Source organism: Trichosurus vulpecula, chromosome 9 (assembly GCF_011100635.1).
Source record: "Trichosurus vulpecula isolate mTriVul1 chromosome 9, mTriVul1.pri, whole genome shotgun sequence".
In the NCBI taxonomy this organism is placed as follows: Eukaryota; Metazoa; Chordata; class Mammalia; order Diprotodontia; family Phalangeridae; genus Trichosurus; species Trichosurus vulpecula.
In genome coordinates this window covers 95,639,135-95,662,009 of record NC_050581.1, presented here as the reverse complement: position 1 = coordinate 95,662,009, position 22,875 = coordinate 95,639,135, and positions in this window count along the sequence as shown.

The window sequence follows — 22,875 nt, the reverse complement described above, 5'->3', positions numbered from 1 at the left end:
TAGTAGACACGAATCTAATTGTAATGACAGACCCCCACACCTGGGAATTCAGTGAATTCAGCACATTCCCCTTCCCTCCTAAAAGTCAGGTTCCAAGGGGACACATGGTGTATCTAACCCTTTGACATCAACTGTTTTCATAACCGTTCACCTTATTTAGGTGGCAAAGGAAAGTGATGTTCTCCTTACGTCTGGACAAAAAAGAATCTCAAACTTTGCAGTTTCATTAATTATCAATCAGTGGCTATTTGGTTATCCATCAAAACTGATATGTGGAACCTACTCAAACTGTCTGAATAAAATCCTATAAGGTTACTGAGTGGAAAAAATTAATGATTAGATTTATAGCAATTCCTCGAGATGGCCTTACCTCCTAGAATTTATGGAAAGCCCATTAAAATATGAAACATATAAACATTTTATATCTTCAGGGATTCAGGCATAATAACAATGATGATGATGATGGTGATGATGATAATGTGTTTGTCATGTGACTTACAATACAACATGCACTTAGCATGTACTCTTGTACACTACAGTTAATCTGTAATATGTTTTATAAGAATGCGTTTTATCCCCCGATGTCTATTATGAACGAATATCTGGAGGTAAGACCCTCACGTCTCAGGTATTTTTTGAATGTGTTCTTTGCACTTGTAATAATTTGTAAATGAATAGCCAATAGCAAGCGTGCTAGATCCTGGATAATCGAGACACTGTAATCTAGGCTATGATGCGGGACCCGCATATCTATCTTATTCCTTTGTTAGACTATAGGTTCTGTAAAAGCAAAGACTGTGCCTTAATTAAATTTTGTATTGACTCCAGCTTCTGGAACAGAATTCTGCACACAAAAGGTGCTCAGTAAATGTACTTTTTTTTTGGAGTGGAGATGGACTTGCCTTACAAGTATAGCCAATTATTTTCTATAATAACTAGTGTTACACATGTAGCTGATTCTGAGACTATAGGTATTATGTGCCAAGTCAAAACAAAGATAAATTTGACAGCAAAGGAAACAGCATTAAGTTCCCTTGTTCTTAGTTCACAGGAATTAGAATTGGAATGAAGCCTGGAGACCAGCTAGTCCAACACACTTTACAGATGGGAACTTTGAGGCTTAGAGGAAAGAACTGAGCTGTTCAACATTGGGGAGAGAAGTAGCAAAGGTAGGATACAAATCCAGGTCTCCCGACTATAGTCCAGGTTCTTCCTTCCAAGCCTAACCAACACACAAGTTTCCTGAGTCCTCCTACCCCTGAAGTTATAGATAAATATTTAAGGAAGACTCAGGTAAGATCAGGACACACTCTACCCACTGACCACCTCTTACCACGAGGCCTCATGTTATTTCATGACATGTTATGGAAATTGTTTTTCATCTCTCTAGAAGAAAATAGAAAATGTCACCGGCTACTCCCCCCACCCCCCAGCTCCTCCCTCCTTAATGTAAATTCCTTTAACAGAGTAGTCAGAAGATGCCTAGAAAACACTCTTGAAACCTATTCCTCAGCTGTTCTGATTAGTTCTCCTCCCAAAGGAGTGCTTTCTACCAACTATGACACCAGTCTCTAGGGATTATTACTATTTGGTAAAATGGGAGCAAAGAAAATACAAAAATCAGCAGACCCACTGTGAGGGAGTGTAATTAAGAACTCTGAATTTTGATCGTGTTTCATTTAGTTGTGATTCCATCTTCCTTACATAATGAAAAAGGCCTGAAAATAGAGCCTGGAGAGAGACCGAGATGTTTATCACCAGAACAGAATCATTCAAATTGTTAAATGCTGCCTTCATTGTTTCCAAGGGGTGGCCTTGATGCTTGAAATGCTACAGGGAAGATGTTTTCTTTTTTCCTTTATTTTTTTTTAAATGACTTCGATGCTAATTATAAAACAGATTGTATAAAAGGAGGAAACTGACAGGCTAACAAGAATTGTGAAACTACGTGGTCATCAGATGAAATGAACTTTATTACTTTCCTTACAAAGTTTCTATGAGGTAGGTAGCCTTATTTTATATTATGCAGTTGAGGAAATGAAAGATACACGAGTTAAGTAATTTGCCCACAGTCACACAAATAGTAACTGTTACAGCTGGTATTTAGGCCCAGGTTTCTCCTGTTTTCAAGGCTAATGCTCTTTCTACTCTATAAGAACCCCTATTTCAACTCAGTCTCAATCGATAATTATTGTTATATACAAGGTACAGTAAGGAGCATGAAGTGGAGGAAATCTAGGCCACAGAATTCTAGTTTCATTTCATGAAGAGCCCTTTAGTCTTCTCGTACCAATAACTTCTTTCCTTATTGCAAGATTTGGTATCTCTGCCTTCCTCAGGAGCATCAGAGGGTTAAGGGTTCAGAGTTGGAAAGGACCTAAGTCTTTTTTCTAGTCTGACTTTCCTTATTTTACATATGAAGAGAATTGGGCCTAGAGAAATTGTATGAATTGCCCAAGGTCACAAAGCAGCTGGGTGGTGGAGTTGGATAGAGTGCTGGGCCTGGAGTCAGGAAGACATATTCCTGAGTTTGAAACTGGCCTCAGACACATATTGGCTGTGTGACCCTGGGTAAGTCACTTCACCCTGTTTATCTCAGTTTCCTTGTCTGTAAAGTGATCTGGAGAAAGAAATAGCGAACCATTCTACTATCTTTGCCAAGAAAAACCTAAATGGAGTCATGAAGTCAGACAGGGCTGAAAAATGACTGAACAGTGATGACTTCATTCCCTGGGCCTTCTACTGAGCTCCTGCTGAGTGTATGTGTGGTGTGCTGGTAAATGTTTAGCCACCAGGCTCTCGGTTAGGGTACAGGACAACATATACATACACTTTCAAGTTTAACTTATATTATTAACACTTTCTTAAGTCTAGACAATCAACAAAACAACAAATCAAGCCCTGATTTGTAACGATTGTCAATTTGTCTCCTATTTGTGACAGGAATATATTCTCAGAAAGTAAGGTCAAATGGAAATGATTTCAGGCCCAACACGTCCGTAGAAACAAATGGTATTCTAAAAATTGAGCACATATCCTCTGAGATGGTATTGGACTATAATTCATGAAAACGATTTTTCAAATTATCCAAACACATGTTGCTGTGTTAACAACCAAGTACATAAGTATTGCACAGGGTACAAAAATGTTTTACTAATCCACAACATTGGAAAGTTGCAGAGAATAAGGGAGAGGGGGCAATAATCAGAAATTCTAGACTATTTTAAGAGCGCCAATTAACTTTAATAAGCAGGAAAACACCTACAGTACATTTTTATTAGAACAAACACATATCACTAAAGTTATTATAACCAACGTGCCATTTGTTGGAATGACTTTTGCTTCTGGGGTCTCTTGCTCCAGATTTGCCATTCTAGGAGAGCTGGTGAATTTCTTACTGGGAAAGAGGCTTCAGGGGCCTTTTCCTCCCCTTTTTACTCCTCCTTCTGTACGATGGAGCTGAGCTTTTGTGGACTGAGGCAAAAAAGAGTGCATATCCGGCTAAAAAGACCCAGAACCAAAATCGGCAAATCCCCTCCTTCAGAAACCTACTCTGCATGGTCTAGGAGCATGGGCAGAAAGAAGGAACAGGGGAGAGAAGGGAGGTACTAGCCAGAAAGGTCCCTTCTCAGAACTTATCTATGAGGCCATGCAGTTCCCCTGAGAGTCTGGAGGCCCCATCAGGAGCAGAAGTGCAGGATAACATGAAGTGGGGGCCAGATCTAAAAAGGTGTAAATTCCAAGCTGATAGTTCAGTGGCTCCCAGAATTGAATGGCCTGCCAGGAGCAGCTTTGAGGGGATCAAGAGGGGAGGAGGTATGTCTGTTATAAAATACTGATGTCTTATAGTAGATAGAAAAAAGAAGATAAAATATTGGTGCCATTATAATGAAATGACATACATAAGAATGGAATGATAAATTACTGCTATGATGATAACCAGAATGTTTTCCTCTCCCCTCTTCTCACCCCTGTCTTATCTCCCTCCCCCCCCATAAGCATGCTCCCCAATAGCATCAGTCCTAACCCTTTGGAGACAAGATAAAACTGAAGCTATAACTTCAAGTTAGGATTTTTAGCATTTAGAGATGGTAGGATTTGGAGCCAAAAAGGTCCTCAATCGATATGACACTTTTATTTTATGTTGGAGGAAACTGAGGCAAAGAGAGGTTATGTGATTTGCCACAGTCACACACAATGGTTTTTAAAAAATGGCTGTGCAAGTTATGGTATATAATTGTGATAGAATGCTGCTGTGCTGTAAGAAATGATGAGCTCGATGATCTTAGGAAAACATGGAAAGACTTGCACAAAATAAAAGCAAAATAAGCAGAATCAAGAGAATGCTGTATACAGTAACAATATTGTTTTAAGAACAACTTTGAGCAAAAAAAGTAATTTTGACTATTATAAATCCCCAAATCAACTGCAAAGGACAGATGAAGGAAGACACAATCTGCATCCAGAGAAAGAACTGATAAATAGATGTATATGTAGAATGATTTTACATATTACACACACACACACACACACACACACACACACACACACACATATACATATTTGTGTCTAATAGTAGCCATCTTGATGGCAGGTAGGGGGAGGGAAAAGGAAAAAAAAAGAAATTTTCACAATAACTTTATTATATATTTAAAAGGAATAGCCAGTTATACATAATAGATTTGCAGTTTAAAAAAATATACATGATAATTTGAGCAGGGAGAAAGCATTAAAAACTAGGGAGATCAGGAAAGGCTTCCTGTAGGAGGTGGTATGTGAACTTAAGCTCAAAGAGGCAAGGCCATGAGATCCTGCTTATGCAAAGGCTTCCTGTAAGGCCTCTGACATATAAGTAGAACCTCAGTGAAGGATAGAAGGCCTTGTACAAGAATCTCTCGAGATACAAAGGTCTGGGTAGATTGTATTCTGCGCCCACAGGAAAAGAATGGCAGCTTCACTGAAATCACTTTCCCCGTGGCAACCCTTGTAAGGGAAGTAGTTTAGGTGTTATAATACCAATTTCATTGGGGAAAACAGAACTTTGGAGAGGTTGAGGGATTAGCCAATGGTCATAGAATCATAGAATTTGAAATTGGAAGGGACATCAGTGGCCATCTACTCCAAACCATACATGAAGAAAATTCCCGTTATAACCGAGTTGAGAAGCGGCCCTCTGGCCTCTGTTTGAAGAACTGCAAGAGGGGGAACCTACCATTATTCAAGGCAGTCCTTTCTACTTTGGGCTGGCTCTAATTGTTAGCAAGTTTTTATTTTTTTTGCTTTATTGTTTTTTGTTTTCATGACATCAAATTTAAATTTGATATCTTTGCCTCTTTGCAACTTCTACTGGTTATTCCTGGTTTTAGCTCCTTAGTCTGTCAACCAGTGTGTTATCTATCCCTCTCAACTTTGTCCTCTGCAACTTTTATGAGCATTCCATCTATACCTTCATTTATATAATTGACAAAAATTTTAAATAACACAGGGCCTAGCACAGATCACTGAAAATCTTCTGCTACACTGACATTGAACCATTCACAATGACTCTGAGCCAGGCTACCCAATCAATTCTGAATCTATATAATGATATTATCTTCTAGTCCACATCTCTCTGTCTTCCTGATAAGAGTAGCATGAGATACTTTGCCAACATCTTTACAGTTAAGTATAGTCAAGAACACTATATATCAATCTCTTCCTCTACTAGTCAGTTTGTCACTCAACAAGCATTTTTAAGGATTTGCTATATGCTAGGCACAGTGCTAAGTGTAGGGGTTACAAAGAAGAACAAAAAAAGTCCCTCTCCTCGAGGAACTTACATTCTACTGGAAGAGGCAATAGCTACGAACAAGATATACACATGCAGAGTAGATGGTAATTGAAGGAGAATCTCAGATTGGGATAATGTGAAAACTGGGTATATTGATTTGATTTGTATTTATTATTGCAGTTAAAGCCTGTATAGATTTGTAAGTACCTTGAGAGAAACATAGTAGGGTAAAATGACAAGGCAGGGAGCTAGTTCAAAGGGGACTGGGCTCATGGACATGATGGATAGAAACACCAACATCTGTCCTAAACTAATGATGGGAATGTTGACATCACTGGTAAAGGATCCAAGGAATGAATGGCAGAGAGGCAAATGGAGCTTGGTGATGACCACAAAGCACCCACTGGTGTGTATGATAAAGAGGGGCTGAGTTTTTAATGGATATAACCACATGCCTAAGGTCCTGACTGCTGAGAAGACACTCCAGGCACCAAAGCACTTCCTGTTGTATTCTGTACATTAATAGCAACAAATAATATTGTCAAAATGGTCACTCCCCTTAACCCAATCATGTGAGATAGGTTAAAACCAATGTCATTTTCTTATAACTAGCTGATACCTAAATACCAAATTCTCCTGTAGGCATTTGAAATGCCCATTTATTGATTGATTGATGGATTAAACTGAATACATGCACAGTAACTAATGCGGCTATCAGGAAAATGGTTGTCCCTTGATTCCTGAAATGAGCTTTACCCTGAGGCCTTCTACAACAGCAGAGACATCAACAATGACACCAGCAACCATAGCAACAGCCAGCATTTATTAGATACTTGTATTCTGGGCTTTTTTCTAAGTGATGAGTAAACAATGTCCTTTGTCTCAAAGAGTTCATATTCTAATGGTGGGTGTGGTTTGCGAGGTGAGTTCCCGCACCAGCATGGGACATAGGGCAACTTCATTCAATTGCTATTTGCAACTGGCATACAAATAACTGGGTACAGACAAGATATTTGCAAAATGGATGAAAGGTGGTCTCAGAGTGCATTAGCAGTTAAGGCAATGGAGAAAGGCCTCCTGCAGAAAGTGGGATTTGAGCTGAAATTTTAGGAAGCCAGGGACACTGGAAGCAGAGGTGAGGAGGGAGAACATTTCTCAATGGGGGACAGCCAGTTCAAAATACTGAGGTGGTGGATGGAGGAACTATAAGTAGTACAGTTTATTTGGACAATAGTGGGTGGAACAGACCAGAAAGGTGAGAAGGGGCCGGGTAATGAAGAGCTTTCAATGGCAAATGGAAGAGTTTATATTTGTTTCTAGAAGTAATAAGTGACCATTAGAATTTCTTGACCTGGGCCTAAGGTAGGGTGGCTCGACATGCTCAGACTTATAGTTTAGGAAAATCGCTTTAGCGGTAGAGTGGAGGATGGCTTGGATTGAGGAAAAGGTTGAGGCAAGGAGACCACATAGAAGCTTATTGTAATAGTCCATGCAAGTCATGATGAGGCCTTGAATTAGGGTGGTGGCTGTGTGAGTAGAGAGAAGGTGATGTATATGAGAGTTGTGAAAGTAGAAAGGACTAGAGTTGGCAGTGGATTGGATGTGTGTGTTGAGGGCTGAGGAGTTGAAGATGATGCTTGGATGACTGGAATGATGGTTATACCCTTTGCAGTTATCAGGGAGTTTGGAAGAGAGGGGGATTTGGAAGGAAATGTAATGAGCTCTGTTTTAGAAACATTGGGTTTGAGATTCCTATAGAACATCCCATTGAAGACATTGAAGATGTTCAAAAGGCAGTTGGTGATATGGGATTTTCATTCAGGAAAGAGATTAAGGCAGGATTAATAAACCTGGGAGTCATCTGCATAGAAATGATCATTGAACCCACAGGAACTAATGAAATCACCAAGATGGCATAGAGGCAAAAGAGAAGAGGGTCTAGTACAGAGCCTTGGGGAATGCCTACTGGAGGTAGACATGACAGGGATGAAAAACAGACAAAAGATATTAAGGACAAAAGATGGTAACCCCATGAAAAAAAGGAAATAGGATTAAGCTGGCATGACTTCTTCTTAACAAAGCCATACTGCCTCTTTGTAATCACTGCTTCCTTTTCTAAATGTTTAGCAACCATCTCTTTAATGATCCATTCTAGAATTTTCTTGGGAATAAAAGTCAAGCTCACTGACTCGTATTTTGAAGATTCTGTTCTCTTCCCCTTTTTGAAGATGGTGACGTTTGCCCTTGTCCAATCTTATGGTACCTCTTCCATTTTCTCAGATCTTTCAAATATTTCTTATTGTAGCTCAGCAATGACACCTGCCTATTCTTTTCAGTACCCATAAACAAGTAGATATGAAGTATCAGTGCTGAGATTTACAAAATAGTTACTTGATCTTCCTTTGATTTTGGGAAAGAAAAAATGAGACCACCTTTCAAGGATTTTGCACCCAATTGCCATAGATGTAATCTGTACTGCCAGCTTTCTTGATAATAATCGGAATTCATTGTAATGGGACATTTGAAGTGGTTTTTTTTTTCCTCTCTCTCTCTTCCTTTCTTCCTTCCTCCTTTCCTTTCTCCCTCCCTCCCTTTTTTCCTTTCTCCTTCCCTCCCTTTCTCTTTCTCTTTCTTTCTTCTTTCTTTCTTTCTTTTTTTTTTTTTTTCTTTCTTTCTTTCTTTATTTCTCTCTCTCTCTCTCTCTCTCTCTCTCTCTCTCTCTCTCTCTCTCTCTCTCTCTGTCCCTTCCCCACCTTCCTTTCTTCCTTCCTTCCTTTCTCTCTCTATTTAGACCAGATTAAGACAAGAGGGTAGAGTTGTTCCTTTGTACTCTTGTTGATCCCTGGGGAAAAAAAAGAACTTGTTTTTCTCTTTTCTATGGGAATGAAAATGAAATATGAAATCCTTAGTCTCTCTGATACAAGCCTGGGCTAATAACTAAGAACTTAAACAGCCTGAACATCTCACCCATATCAGTTCCAGGTAATATTACCTCTGCTCTGGGGAACAGGAAAAAAATATAATCCTATTACATCTACATGGTTATCAGTGACCTTTGAAATTTTGATTAGCCCTGGTTATAGAAAGAAATGGCTTTCAGTACCATGGACTTTTCTTTAGTAGAGTGGTAAATAGCTAAATCTAATAGCTTATATTCCAAAGTGAGTATTGCATTTTCACTACCTTATTAGTTTCACCCTTCTTTGCATTTGCTTTTCCCAGTAAAATCATGTTACGGTATGGGTACTTGGTTCTGGTTGACTATTTCTAGGAATAATATATAGGGAAAGGGGAAAAATCAGAAAAATGTTAAGCATAACCACTTTTCACAACTCTCCAACTTATTTTGGGGGAGTTTTCAGAGACTTTGTTTACCCTTCCACTTAGAATCTAAACTTAGAACTGGAAACCCATTTCTAGCTTTCAAAGGAGAAACTCAGTTTTCCCCATGAATGTTTGGCTGCTGGGCCTATTCTTAAATCCAAATCTAGTTATATAGCCTTGACAGGAGAGGGTGCAGGGTGTGGTAGGAGAGGTGCTGAAAGCTGTAGACATCAGGGTTACAGAGTCATGAAGTAGCTCCTACTGCTACACTCTTTCCATGGCATCCTCTATCTGCTGCTCTTAAGATGGCCGATGAAATCTGAGTTGCCAGGGACTATTGGATCCACGGGATAGACAGATTGGTTCCAGAGGATAGATTTACTCTCCTGACCGGTGTGTGTGTGTGTGTGTGTGTGTGTGTGTGTGTGTGTGTTGTGTAAACGTAGTTAAATGGAAACCTGAAAAAAATGGAAAAGAGAGAATAATACTCACCCTTTCAACCCTGTGAGGTAGGTCCTACTTTAGTTGTTTGGTAAAAGATGCTGAGCTATAGGATCTGCCTATATCACAAGGCTCAAATGGGTCAGCCCATTGATCTTAGGAAGGTGCTACCAAAGAGATAGCTAAAAGGAACTAGTTAATAAAGTCATAGAATTATGGAGTTGGAAGGAGCTTTAGAGATCATCTGGTTTTGCCCCCTGATTTTATAGAAAAGGCAATTGAAGCTTAGACAAATTATGTTACTTTCCCCCCAGGACATAGAGTGAGTCACTGGCAAAGAATAGACTGGAGCTTCTGTCTCCTGATTCCCACTCTGATACTCTTTACACTGTGCCAACTTTGACCAGGATCCACCATGGTCCTTGTGGGACTTGTTATTGGGTTGTAGTACATGTGCCCTTCCACTGAAAAGGGGAAAACTAAGTTCAGTGAGCTTCTTTTTCAACACAGTCTTTATCTTCAGAGGCTTTGATTGTTATTTTTTTTATAAAATCAATTAAAGCCGCAAGGCCTATCCTTCAGGAGCTTATAATCTAAGACAGATATAATGTGTGGATCAACACCCCAGAGTCTAGGTTCAGTCTTGAGGATGGCTCTAAAATAAAAATTCTGTGGCTTATTTTGTATTCACCTAAAGTTCTCTATGAAAAATCTTCAAATTTAGCTCAAGTCCAGGCTTCCATAAATATAGGTAAAAGGATCCCTAGATACCCTTTGAGTACTAAAGATAACAATGCATTTCAAATATAGAATAACTTCCATTTTGCCTGCAGAAAATACAAAATACAAAAAAACCCCCAAAACCAAAGGACCCACTGTACACCATAAGCAATTAATATAATTCTCTTCTCTCTTCAGTGAGTCTCATCTTTCCTTCCAGGTTCCTCTATAGTCCTCAGGGCTCTTAGCAATTCTCTGTGGTTTAATCTTCTAGCTTGCTAGAGGTGCAATGCTCCAACATCCCAATGAGTCTTCCTCTTATCCCTGGGATGCATGCAGACCCATAGGCTTTTGGTACTATCAAAAGAGCTTGGATTGTCCCAGAAGGAAAAGAACTTGAAGTTGCTAGAGAAGTAGCATCCTCCCCGCCCCCCCATCTAACCTATGCTATCTGAAAAACTTATGATAATAGCAGAGGGCAAAGTTCAAGGTTTTTCTCCTCTATTTTGTGTTGAGGTCCTTTGCTTCTCTTCCAAGGACCTGGGACTCACATTCTTTTTTCCCTCAAGAGCCTGGTGAAACTCCTGAATTCTTTTTGGGTGGGGGGTGGGGGTGGGGGGAGGCTGTGTGAATGCACAAGCTTTCCTCTGCTCCAAGACCAGATCTACTCTATGCTCCATTACAATCTCATCTGTCTAACAAAAAGGAAAGGGACAAAAAAGGGTTGACAACACAACTGATGGCTTTTAAAAAAAAAGGCCATTAAAAAGAGTTAGCTCTGAACCATAGTAGCCCATGGAAGCCAATTCATCTTCAGAAGATCACAAACACAGCCTAACTTACCCTGTAAGCTTAACAAGTCGATGAAGAAACTCTTGATAAGTCTCCCACACAGGTGACATCACATGATCAAAAATGCAACATCTCCCCGTCAAACTTTCTTAGAAGATTCTACTAGTGCACAGGCGGTGTTCCTTCAGCTTTTTAAGTATTTCATGGACACCTATGCATCACTTAAGACTGTTCATCTTTTATCCAGTATCCCCATCTGCAAAATTGGGATAAAGCTGTGTGCGTTGCCAAACTCACACAGTGATTGTGTGGAAAGTACTTTGTGTATATTAAAATGCTATAGAATTATGAGTTAGTTTTCATCCTATGGCACACCTTTTCAGATCATATGATTTCTTTTGTGCTATTTTTCATGTCCAAGGTATGCAAATAAATCTGGTTATTTATCTGGGTACCACATATTAGGAAGAATGTTGATAAGCGGGAGAACATTCAGGGGAAAAGAGCCTCTGGGAGAATCATTTGAAGGAATTGAGAATTTTTATCTTGGAGAGTAGAAGACTTAACCATGGAGAATGGAAAACTTTAACCTGGAAAAATAGAAGACTTAGGAGAAAGATGGTAATTGTTTTCCAGTATTTGAAGAGTCATCCCGAGGAAGAGGGGCTAAACTAGTTCAGCTTGGCCCCAGAGGGCAGAACTAGGACCTATGGGTAAAAATTGCGAAATTGCAAAGAGGAAGATTTAGGCTTGACAGAATGAAAAACTTTCTAAGAATCATAAATGTCCAAAAGGCGAATATCCTGACTGAGGAGGTAGAGGGTTTCCTCTTATGGGAGGTCTTCAAGCAATTGTAGATCATGTCTAGCCAGGTATTTGGTAGAAGGGATTTTTGTTCAGAATGGGTTGGCCTAGATGGCCTCTGAGGTCCCTCTCAAATATATGGTCCTGGACCTGAGATTTAGACCTGGAAAGACTAGAAATTATCTAGCTCTCTTTCCTCACTCTCAATATTTTTAAGAAGTGGAAACCAAGTCCCAAAGAGGTTAAATGATTCACATAAGATTACCCACTTAGTTAATGGGTGATCAGGGTCTTCTGATTCTTAATTTAGTATTCTTTGGGGGGGATGCAAAGTTCAGATAAGACACAGTGCTTTTCTATATCACCTCCTCCTTCACCCTGGCTTCCATCACAACTGCCCATAGGACAGTTTCCCACATGCTTCTGTGTTTTGTTGCAATTATTTTCCAGACTGAGCTCCATGAGAACAGGGACCATGTCTTAGGTAAACTTTGTAATTTTCCCAGCACTTTTCTCACAGGGCTCTGCAAATACACACAGTGGGTGATTAATGTGGTTTGTGAATAGGTGATTGAGCGATTATGTCCATCTTGCCTCCCTATAAGACTGTGGCTCCTCAGAGGCTGGGACTCTTCCTTCTACTTCCTTTACCTCTTCCTCCAGTGTCTAATACAGAAGCAGTAGGTGCTCAATAAATGCTCCTTGGTCACTAATTAATGTTCTCTAAGCAAAGATCTTTGACTTCTCTAGCATGTTACTGGTAAAGTTGTGTGAACCTTTGGAAAAACGAGGCTGTTGCCCGGCAGGAGAAATGCCAGTAACTTGAGCATTACTCTCTCCCTCCTAGTACATCTAGCCTGAAATTTTATCTTTTTACACCTAACTTGGGGCCCCCAAATGGGTTCCAACAAGTCAACAGGAGATGTGCATAGAGAGAAAAGATACCCAAAGACAGGTACAACTAAGATGAAGATTAATATTCTTTTAAATAAAAACAAAACCCACATTCAAATAAGGGCAAGTAGTCCTTGTGTCTCCAGCAAGCATATGTGGCTAGCTCTATAGCACTGTCCCTGGCTACTGCTTATCCCATGAAGTCCAGCTCAAATGCCACCTCCTTCCTGGGGCCTTCTCTGAACTCTGAGTTGGTATGTTTGGGGTTTGAATCCTCACTCTGACATCTACTACCCATGTAACTAGGCAATTCATCTAATTTCTCTGAGCCTGTTCCCTCCACTTTAAAATGGGGCTAGCAATAGCATCTCCATACAGGGTTGTTGTCAGGATCAAAGATGATAATGAATGGGAAGTAATTTGCAAATCTTAAAGGACTACATAAATATTAGCTATTATTATTGTTTGTTATTCTCCCTAACAGTAATGATCTTTCCCTGAAGACCTATAGAACGTTGTGTTCCAACTCTCTAATGCACTTATCATTTATCATTGGTGTCTATATTAGTGTCTTATGTTCCTACTAACCTTTAATCTTCTTGAGGAAAAGGAGTCAGTCTTATCTGAACTTCACATCTCCCCCAGCTCTCACTATGGTCCTTTGCATACACTAGTTGCTTAATAAATGTTTACTGAAAGCATGATGTAGAGAGTCTCTGGTCACAGTTTATTGCACCAGCAGTCATTTTTGAAGTCATTTCCTTTGGAAGGGGCTGTTTTTTGTAGGCTGTGAGGTCGCAGACCATTTCTGGGAAGCAGGAGCAGAGGCAGAATCAGGAGGTCCCCTGGCTCTAGTTCTGCCTTATTCCTTTATTTCCTTTGGTCTCGAGTTATCTGTGGGGGTTAGGCTGGAAGATATCACTGCAACATTCCTTTGCCCTAAACTCCCCCTGCAATTTTGCAGGGTAAAAATACAGCCTGGCCAGACACATACTCCATCTGATCAGTTCCTGGCCTCTTGCCTCTGCAACTTTGACACCGAAAAAAGGATCAGTCCTGTGTAAGTACATTGAAGTTTAAGGTTAGCAACTAAGCTTCTGGGAAGTATCATTACTCTGATTTTAGCTCAGAATAGAAGCTTACTTTTTACATCCTTCCTTTTTTTTTCCCTTCCCTTTCCTTTTCTTCCCTATCCTTCATTCTTGTCCTCCTCTCCTACTGCTTTTCCCCCTTTATCCTGTCTTTATTCTCCTTTTCTTTCCCTTCCCTTTTCTCCTCCCACCACTCTCTGCTTTTTGCTAACAAATGTAAAGATGGAAGACGTCTTCGCAGCAATGCTGTTACAGTATGTGGCTTCGCTGAACTGGCAATCACACATATGCTAGTTGTCAAGTCAATGTTGCCATGACAAACTGAACTTTCACGATTCCTGACTTGCATTTACCATGTTAGTGTTGTGTTAACACAGACTTCTGGAAAATGACTTTCCCTTTCTCCCTCATATATGTATGCATAAACACAGACACACATATGACAGCCGGCATGGTGTGGAGGATACAAGGACAGCCTTGGAGTCAGGAAGATCTGGCTTAAAATTTTTCTTCTTCCATGTACTAACTTTATGACCATGGGCACACAACCTCTCACTGCTCCAAACATAAAACTATGTTAAAGCTGAGTTGCTGATGATGGTAGGATTTTCCATACCTTATATTCCCTATACAGAGGAAAACACAAATCTTGAATGACAAATCTCTCTCTCTCTCCCCCCACCTCTCTCTCTCTTTCTGTGTCTCTCTGTCTCTCTGACCTCTCTGCATGAATATACATGTGTGTCTATAGTAGACTTTAATTCCTTCCATTTACTATGTGACTTTGGGTAAGTCATGTAACCTCTCTGGTCCTCAGTTTCCTCATCTGCAAAATAATATGACCTCTGAGATATCTTTCAGCTCTCGACCTATGATTCTATGTGAAATTAATAAAATGGACCATAAATTGAAGGCATTACAACCCAAATAATTAGCACTAAATTTTCAATTTTTGACATTTTAATCAAAGTCTTCTCCTTTAGAAACTTGGGGCTTTAAAATCAAAAGAGATCTAGGAAGATTTTAAGCAACTTTGATCTATAACATCACATCAGTTCCTCTGCTACCTTATGGGATTAAATTTAGAGAAACTATAGGGTGTTTAACAATTGAAAGACAAATCAAATGAAATCCACAAGCATTTATTTATTCAGAGAGAGTATGTGCCAAGCACTATGACATATACTAGGGATGCAAAAAAACAAAAAAACAAAAAAAACAAACAAAAACCCAAAACCAGTCCCTGCCCTCAAGGAGCTCACAATCTAACAAGGGAAACAACGCACAAACAACTAAGTACAAACAAAATATATACAGGATAATTTATAGATCACCTCGGAGGAGAGGCACTAACATTAAGGAAGATGGGCAAAGACTTCTTTCAGAAGGTGGAACTTTGGCTGAAACTTGAAAGAAGCCAGGAGGTGAAGGTGAGTGGGGAGATAATTCCAGGTATAGGAGAGACAGCCAGGGAAAATACATGGGGCTGGAGGATTGAGTGTTTTGTCTGAAGAAAAGCAAAGAGGTCAATGTCATTGGATCTTGGAATGGATAGAGGGGAGTAAGGTATAAGAAAACTGGAGAGAGAGGTAGGAAGGGTTCTGGTTGTGAAGAATTCTGAAGGTTGAGATTATGGAGACACACTGAAAAAAGTGGGTTTTTTCCCCCTCTTCTCCTTCTATCTTAGCATCTCAGAGTCCATATAATCAGGTCAGCATTGTTAGGGGATAGCTATGCAGACCATGGAACATGAACACAATATAAGATTACTGTGCTCTAAGAAATGATGAATATGAAGAATCCAGAGAAGCCTGGGAAGATGTGAACTGAGAGGGAAGTAAACAGTGCTAGAAAAACATTGTGCCCAGTGACTACAACCCTTTAAGTTGAAAGAAGAAAAAAGTGAAACTGAATACCATGTAATTATTATGACCCAGCTTGGCCCTAGAGAAAAGATGAGAAAATGCACAGTCTTCCCTTCCTTATAGAGGTGAGGATGAGGGTGTGGAATATTGACTGCTCTATCAGACTTGGTTGATATGTTGGTTAGTTTTGCTGAGCTATATGTTCCCTCTTTATTCTTCTTTGTTTATTGGGTGGGGAGGGGAGGATATATTTGGAAATGAATGAAAACAAAATAAATAAATAAAATTAACATTTTAAAAAAAAGAGCCTGGGACACATTTCAAAGACTTGAGCTTGAGTTACAGTTGTACCATGGAACAGACACATGACCATCACCACCTAAGCCTGATCTAGACCCGAGATTTCATATATGGATGGAACTTCCAGCATGGAAAAATCCCTTCTCCAAGTTTCCTCTTCTATAAAATGGGGATAATAATACCCATACTACTAGCCTCATAGGGTTGTTGTGCTTTGTCAACTATGAAGTGCTATAGGAATGGGAGCTGTTATCATCATGCCCATACACAGCAGAAATGCAATGAACAGGGCTGGGTGAATCTCAAGAAAATAAAAGGAGAGGATTAACCAAAATCATTCACAGGGAACAATCTTCTGAACTAAAAAACCAAATACACACACACACACACACACCAGGCAGGGCATCCCTACTTGAGTGTAACTTTCACTTCATACTCCAAGGTGACTGGGATTACAGAGACATTCCAATAAATGATGTTGAAAGTTTTATATTTAGCCTATTCAGGCCACGGCTAATTTGTGATCAACTAAAAAAAAAAGCAGCATTTATTTTAAACTTCAAAGACGATTTATTCAATTCTTTTGTTTTCCCTGTGCATTGTTTTTCCTGCTGAGAGCACAATGGTATACCACATACTCCGCATTTCCCCCAGTTTCTATTTAGCCCTTCTAAGAATTACCCAGGCTGAGAACAGCAGAGAATATTCGGACATGTTCCCCCCTAAAACTCCTGGAGTTAACCCCTAAGTGCCCCAGGAGGCTGCAGCATTAGGATCTCTGATCCAGACTCCCTTGACACTAACTAGTTGCTTTGCATGAAAAACAAATTGGCTCTGAGTTGGGCTACAGCCTCTATCCCCTCTCTGTGTTCCAGGGAAGGTGCCACTGAGGGGTTAATCGGGGATTGCCTTTTCAAAAATGCAGGCCCCTGTTGGAAGAGGTTCCTGAGGAATGTGTGAGCATGAAATGTTGGCAGCTTTTGAAAAGGTGGGAAGGTAAGTTTACTCAAAAGCCCCGGAGAACTGGAATTATGACTTCAGGAGCCACAGGAAGCTCTATTTGGGTACTTATTTATTGATACCTTTTGTTGCCTTCCCACAATCCTTCTGGCCACAGTCCCTGAAAGCACCTTGGGCCAGATGATCCTGCCATGCTGCCCAACATAGGAGAAATCTCTGGCCATATGGGATTCCTCTCTCATAGAGGGGGAGAAAGGGGTTAACTCTAGGGCTTAACTCTGGTGAAACACTGAAAACCTGATTTTCCAAACTCCTGGTTTCCCATATGGGGGGGGGGGGTGTTCACTGGGGCTTTCTTTCTTTCCTTCTTTCTTTCTTTCCTTCTTTTATTCTGTCTTTCTTTCTTTCTCTTTCTTTCCCTATTCCTTCTTTCTATCCTCCCTTCCTCCCTCCCTCCTTTCATCTCTCTCTCTCTTTCTTTCTCTCTCTCTTCCACAGAGCCTGAATTAACAACAACAGCTCAAACCCCCTCCAGGTTTACAGTTGCACAGCTTATTGTGTATATATCCTCTAGAACCGAAAACCATATGGAGAATTCTTTCTTGATTTTTTTTTCTTTTCTCTGTGTACCAGGAAGTAGTAAAATGTTTTGAGATGCTATTAAAGTCTTTAAGTTACAAAATCGAGATTCCACCTTAAAAAATTTTCCATACTGTACTTTGCATTGCCTGGGGTGCTGACTAGCTGCCAAATATCTATCAGGGGGTGATTTATGATATATGATATGGTCCTCAGCCCAAGTGGAGACTGTTTAGTTGAAACATGAGAAAGGGGAGGCCTTGTGCTCTCAAAAACCAAGATGACTAGTTTCTGTTTGGCTTTTCGGAGAGAACATACAGTACAAAACGTGCCATATTTTACAGCACCAAACTTATGTAAGAAACAAACTAAAGCAAAGGCCCTCGTTGCTTTTTCCCTACTTGTTAGAGGCGGCTTTCAATTCAAGTGGCTTTTTTTTTATCCTTTCTATTGCCGCCCCAGCCTCTGCTGTTAATCTTCTGGGCTCTGAAATGTAATTGAACAGCTCCGTTCTGGCAATTAAAACATCTTAAAATGAGATTTCAACTCCATGGCTTAAATTTTTCATGCACTTTCCTTTTCTACAATGACTAAGAATATATATTATGATTTCTCTTCTGCAAATGTTTCCTCTGCAGCTGTGAAGAAGTACGTTCCCCATATGGCTTTTAGGATACACGGTGGCTTGATGAGGGAAAGCAATATGGACACCCCTGAAAAAGTCCTTTGGGGTCCACATAGCAAAGTCCCAATGGCTCTTAGTCACAAAGTCTCTCTTGAGGATCACAAATAGGGTGTGAATTTTTTGCTGTGAAAACACAGTTTGGAGTGGTATTGAATCTTCAAGATGGAAAGTACCTTAAAGATTACCTGATCTAACCCACCTATAAGGACTGAGTCCCAAGGAAGAACAGTGACTTATTCAAGGTCACACAGATACCACATAGCACAACTGGAAGTATAAACCAAGTAACAGGATCAGAGATTTAGAGCTGCAAGGGACCTTAGAAGTAATCTTTTTAAAAATTTAATTTTGTTTATGTTATATATATATATATTTCTACATGGACTGTTTTTCACATTAAACCCCTTGCAGGCAGAGATTGTTTCATTCTCTGTATTTGTATACCCAACACTTAGCACAGTGCTTTGGAATGCAGTAAGCACTTAATAAATACTTGATTGAGTACCAACGCATCTATAGTCTAAGTTAGAGAAATTGAGGCCCAGACAGATTAAATGATTTAGGATTATAAATTTAGAGCTGGAAGTCAATAAGCATTTATTAAGTGCCTACTATGTGCCAGGCACTGTGCTAAGTGCTGAGAATGTAAAGAAAGGTACAGGCACCACAGTCCTTGCCCTCAAGAAGCTCACAGTCTAACCTAAGAGAAGATGTGCAAATGATTATGCACATACAAGATGTACACGGGATAAATTGGAGATAATAAGCCAAGAGAGGGAAGACACTAGAAGGAAGAAAGATTTGGGAAAGGTTTTTTTTGAAGAAGTTGGGATTTTATTTGGGACTTGAAGGAAACCAAAGAAACCAGGAGGCCCAGACGAAAAGGGGGGTAATGCCAGGCAGGGGACAGCCAGTGAAAATGGCTGGAACTGGGAAATGGGATTTCTCATGTAAGGAATAAAGAATTAAGATCAGTATCACTGGATTGCAGGAAATATGGCAGTGAATAAGGTGTGAGAGCACTGGAAAGGTCAGAGAAGGAGAGGTCAAGTAGGACTATGAATCCCAAACAAAGGATTTTATATTTGATCTTGGAAGTGAGAGGGAGCCACAGAAAGAGACTTTAGAGGTCATCCAATCCAATCCCTTTATCTTACAGATGATGAAACTTAGGGCCAGAGAAATTGTCACTTTCCTTCACAATGGCAGAACTATGATTTGAACACAAGATCATGACTCCAAACCCAGCCCTCTTTCCACTGTAAGAGGCTGCAGCCTCTAATTTCAAATGCTTGAGACTGTTGTTGTTTAAATAGCCTGGAGGTCAGTGTTGGGTTTTCAAGTGACTAGATATTCAAAAGGATTTCAAACCCCTATTCCATATCTCCCAGGAATTTTTGGAACCAAATGATGAGATTTCTTCTGAAAAGTCTTAGAGCATTAATTGTTGTTCAGTCATTGATCCTCCATGACTCCATTTGGGGTTTGCTTGGCAAAGATTGCAGTTTTCCATTTTCTTCTCCAGCCCATTTTACAGATGAGGAAACTGAGGCAAACAGGGTTAAGTGACTTGCCCAGGGTCATACAACTAATAAGTATCTGAGGCCAGATTTAAAGTCAGGAAGATGAGACTTCCTGATTTCAGGCCTGGTGAGTTAGACATGACTGAAGTAACTAAACAACTATTATTATTATTATTATTATTATTTTTGTAATTCCCATACTATTTTATAGGAATAATACCTTCATCTGACTCTAACAAGAGTCAGAATGAAATATACTGGGCAGCAAGAGAAAAAGAATTGTAGTAGAGCCATCATGGTGAAGTGCAAAGAGCTCTTGAATCAAGACTTCTAAGTTCAAATCTTGCCTCTTTTATTTAATACTTTGTGTGATCTTGAGCAAGTTACTTAACCTCCCTCTAGGCCTCAGTTTCTTAGATTTCACGACCTTCAGGGTGCCTTTCAGCAAGGTCTTTGAATCCAATTGAAAAGATATTGAGAAAGAGAAGAAGCTTTTAGGTCATCAGGAGCAACATCTATTGGCCTGACTCTTTCAGAGTTCCTTATTGAGAAGACATTTGATTTCCCTCTTTCCTTCTGGAAATCTAGTCTAAAGGACCTTATCTTTGCCCCAATGCCATCCTCTCTTCTTAACTTCCCTGTACTTTTTGAGAGCACTGTTATCCTTCCAGTAACAGGCACATAACCTCAGTCATTCTCAACTCTTCCCTCTCCATATCCCCTCTCTCCTATTCCTATTAGTCTCCCGGTTTTGTCAATTCTCCTTTTACAGCATTTTTCACATCTGTCCCTTCCTTTCTACTCATACTCTTACTATCCTAGTTTGAGGCCTTGTCAACTCTCACCTGGACTATTGCAATATCCTTTTAATTGGTGTTTCTCTCTTTGGTCTCTCCTCTTTCCAATCAACCTTCCCAAACAGTTGCCAAATAAATGTTCTTTTTCTCTTCCCTCCCCAACTACATGTTAAAACAATTAAATTTTTTTTAAAGTTTTGAGTTTCAAATTCTATTCCTCACACTCCACTCCATGAGATGGTAAGCAATCTGATAGAGGTTATACATCTGCAATAAGGTAAAATATTACACATTAGTCATTTTGTACAAGAAGCCGACAGACAGGGAGAGAGAGAGAGAGAGAGAGAGAGAGAGAGAGAGAGAGAGAGAGAGAGAGAGAGAGAGAAAAGAAGGAAAGGAAGAAAGTAAAAATAGTATGCTTCAGTCTATATTCAGAAATCAGTTCTTTTTCTAGGGGCAGATAGCATTTTCATCATGAATCTTTCGGGATTGTCTTTGATCATTGTATTACTGAGAAGAACAGCTAAGTCATTCAAAATTCTTCATCCCACAGTACTACTGTTATTGTGTACAACATTCTCCTGGTTCTGATCACTACTATGCATCAGTTCATGTAAGTCTTCCTGGGTTTGTCTGCTATCACCCTGCTTGTCATTTCCTGTAGCCCAATAATATTCCATCACAATTATATGCCACAACTTGTACAACCATTCCCCAGTTGATGAGCATCCCTTCAATTTCTAGTTCTCAGCTACCACGAAAAGAGCTGTTATAAGTATTTTTGAATAAGTCGATCCTTTTCCTTTTTCCTTTCTTTTTTTGGCTCTCTTTGGGATATAGACCTAGCAGTGGTATTGCTGGATCAAAGGGTATGCACAATTTTATAGCCATAGGCTATAGCTATAGACAGTTCCAAATTACTCTCCAGAATGATTGGATCAGTTCACAACTCCGTCAACAATGCATTAGTGTCCCAGTTTTCCCACAGCCCCTCCAACACTTAGCATATTAGTCAATCCGCCAAATCAATATTTTTAATGTTCAAATGTGACTAGGTCCTTTCATTCATTAAGAAGCCCCAGTGCCAAGCTCCGAATGAAATTTAGTATGAAAATACAAATTTCTTTCTTTGGCATTAAAGGACCTTCAATGCCTTCTTCCAGCTTACCTTCTTAGATTTATTGGAAATTGCTCTCCTTTGTAGATATTATATTCCAGCTAATCTGGTCTGCTTACTATTTCCCTACAAGAGATTTCATCTTTTGTTCCTTTGGCTCCTCCATGTTAATGATAAATGGTCTTATCTCTGCCTTTAATAGTCATTAGTTTTCTCCAAAGTTCAAAACAACCTAAACCTCCTGCTGTAAGAGGACAAACCTGATCCTCCTCTGTACCTCTCCAGCTAGTGCCCTCCCCACCAAATTACTTTGCAAAGCTTTGCTTTTTGCTTACTTTTAATTATATTATTTTCTCCAAAGAGAAAGTTCTTAAGGGCAAGGAGTCTATTTTTAATGTTGAATTCCTAGACTTGAGACTGTATCCTGGAACAGATAGTATGTCCTAAAAAAAAAAGTATGTTGAAGGAATGAATGAATACATTTCTTCCTTTTCAGATTTATCAAAATACCTTTTCCTGGATCTCTCATTTATACTTGTAGCACTCCCTCTGGGGTTCCTCCCCAAATGGACACTCATAGCTTGCAGATAAAGTAGGGTGACTATTTTTATAACTTCTAGGGTACTCTGTGGGTCTTTATTCTTACAACAATATAGTTTAGGATCCCCAGTGTTGGGTTTCCCATTAATAGTAAGCCAGTAGACACAATTAGCTCAAAGCAAAAGCATTTACTAAGCTGTTATAAGAAGAACATGTACAAAATGTTCCCCTCACAAACCTGGAATACACTATTCCACTAACACACAGTCTGTGGGAAGAGTGGGTACAAACTTAGAGTACAATGGTAATGAGGCAGATGTGTAGGAAATACATGTGGCTAAAGCAGTTCACACCTTTAGTACTGTTCAGTCTCTCCTCTTTTAGTCCTCATTGATACTCCATATCTGGATACAACATCTCCACTGCTTGGGTTTCCCAGCTGGGCTCTCTGGGTCTGCTTCTTCTCTCTGGAGGTTATCTTCCAAACATTTGGGCTAATTCTCCCTTGAATCTATGGTCATGTCTCTTCTTGGCTTCCACAGGGTTTGCCTCTCAAAAACTAGCAAGTTCTCCTTTCCCTGACTGCTGGATCCTGTCTGCACTGTCTGGAACTTAGGTTTCTAAAGGGCTGTGGGGGATGACCAATACTTGTGAAGTCAATGGTTGCTCCTTC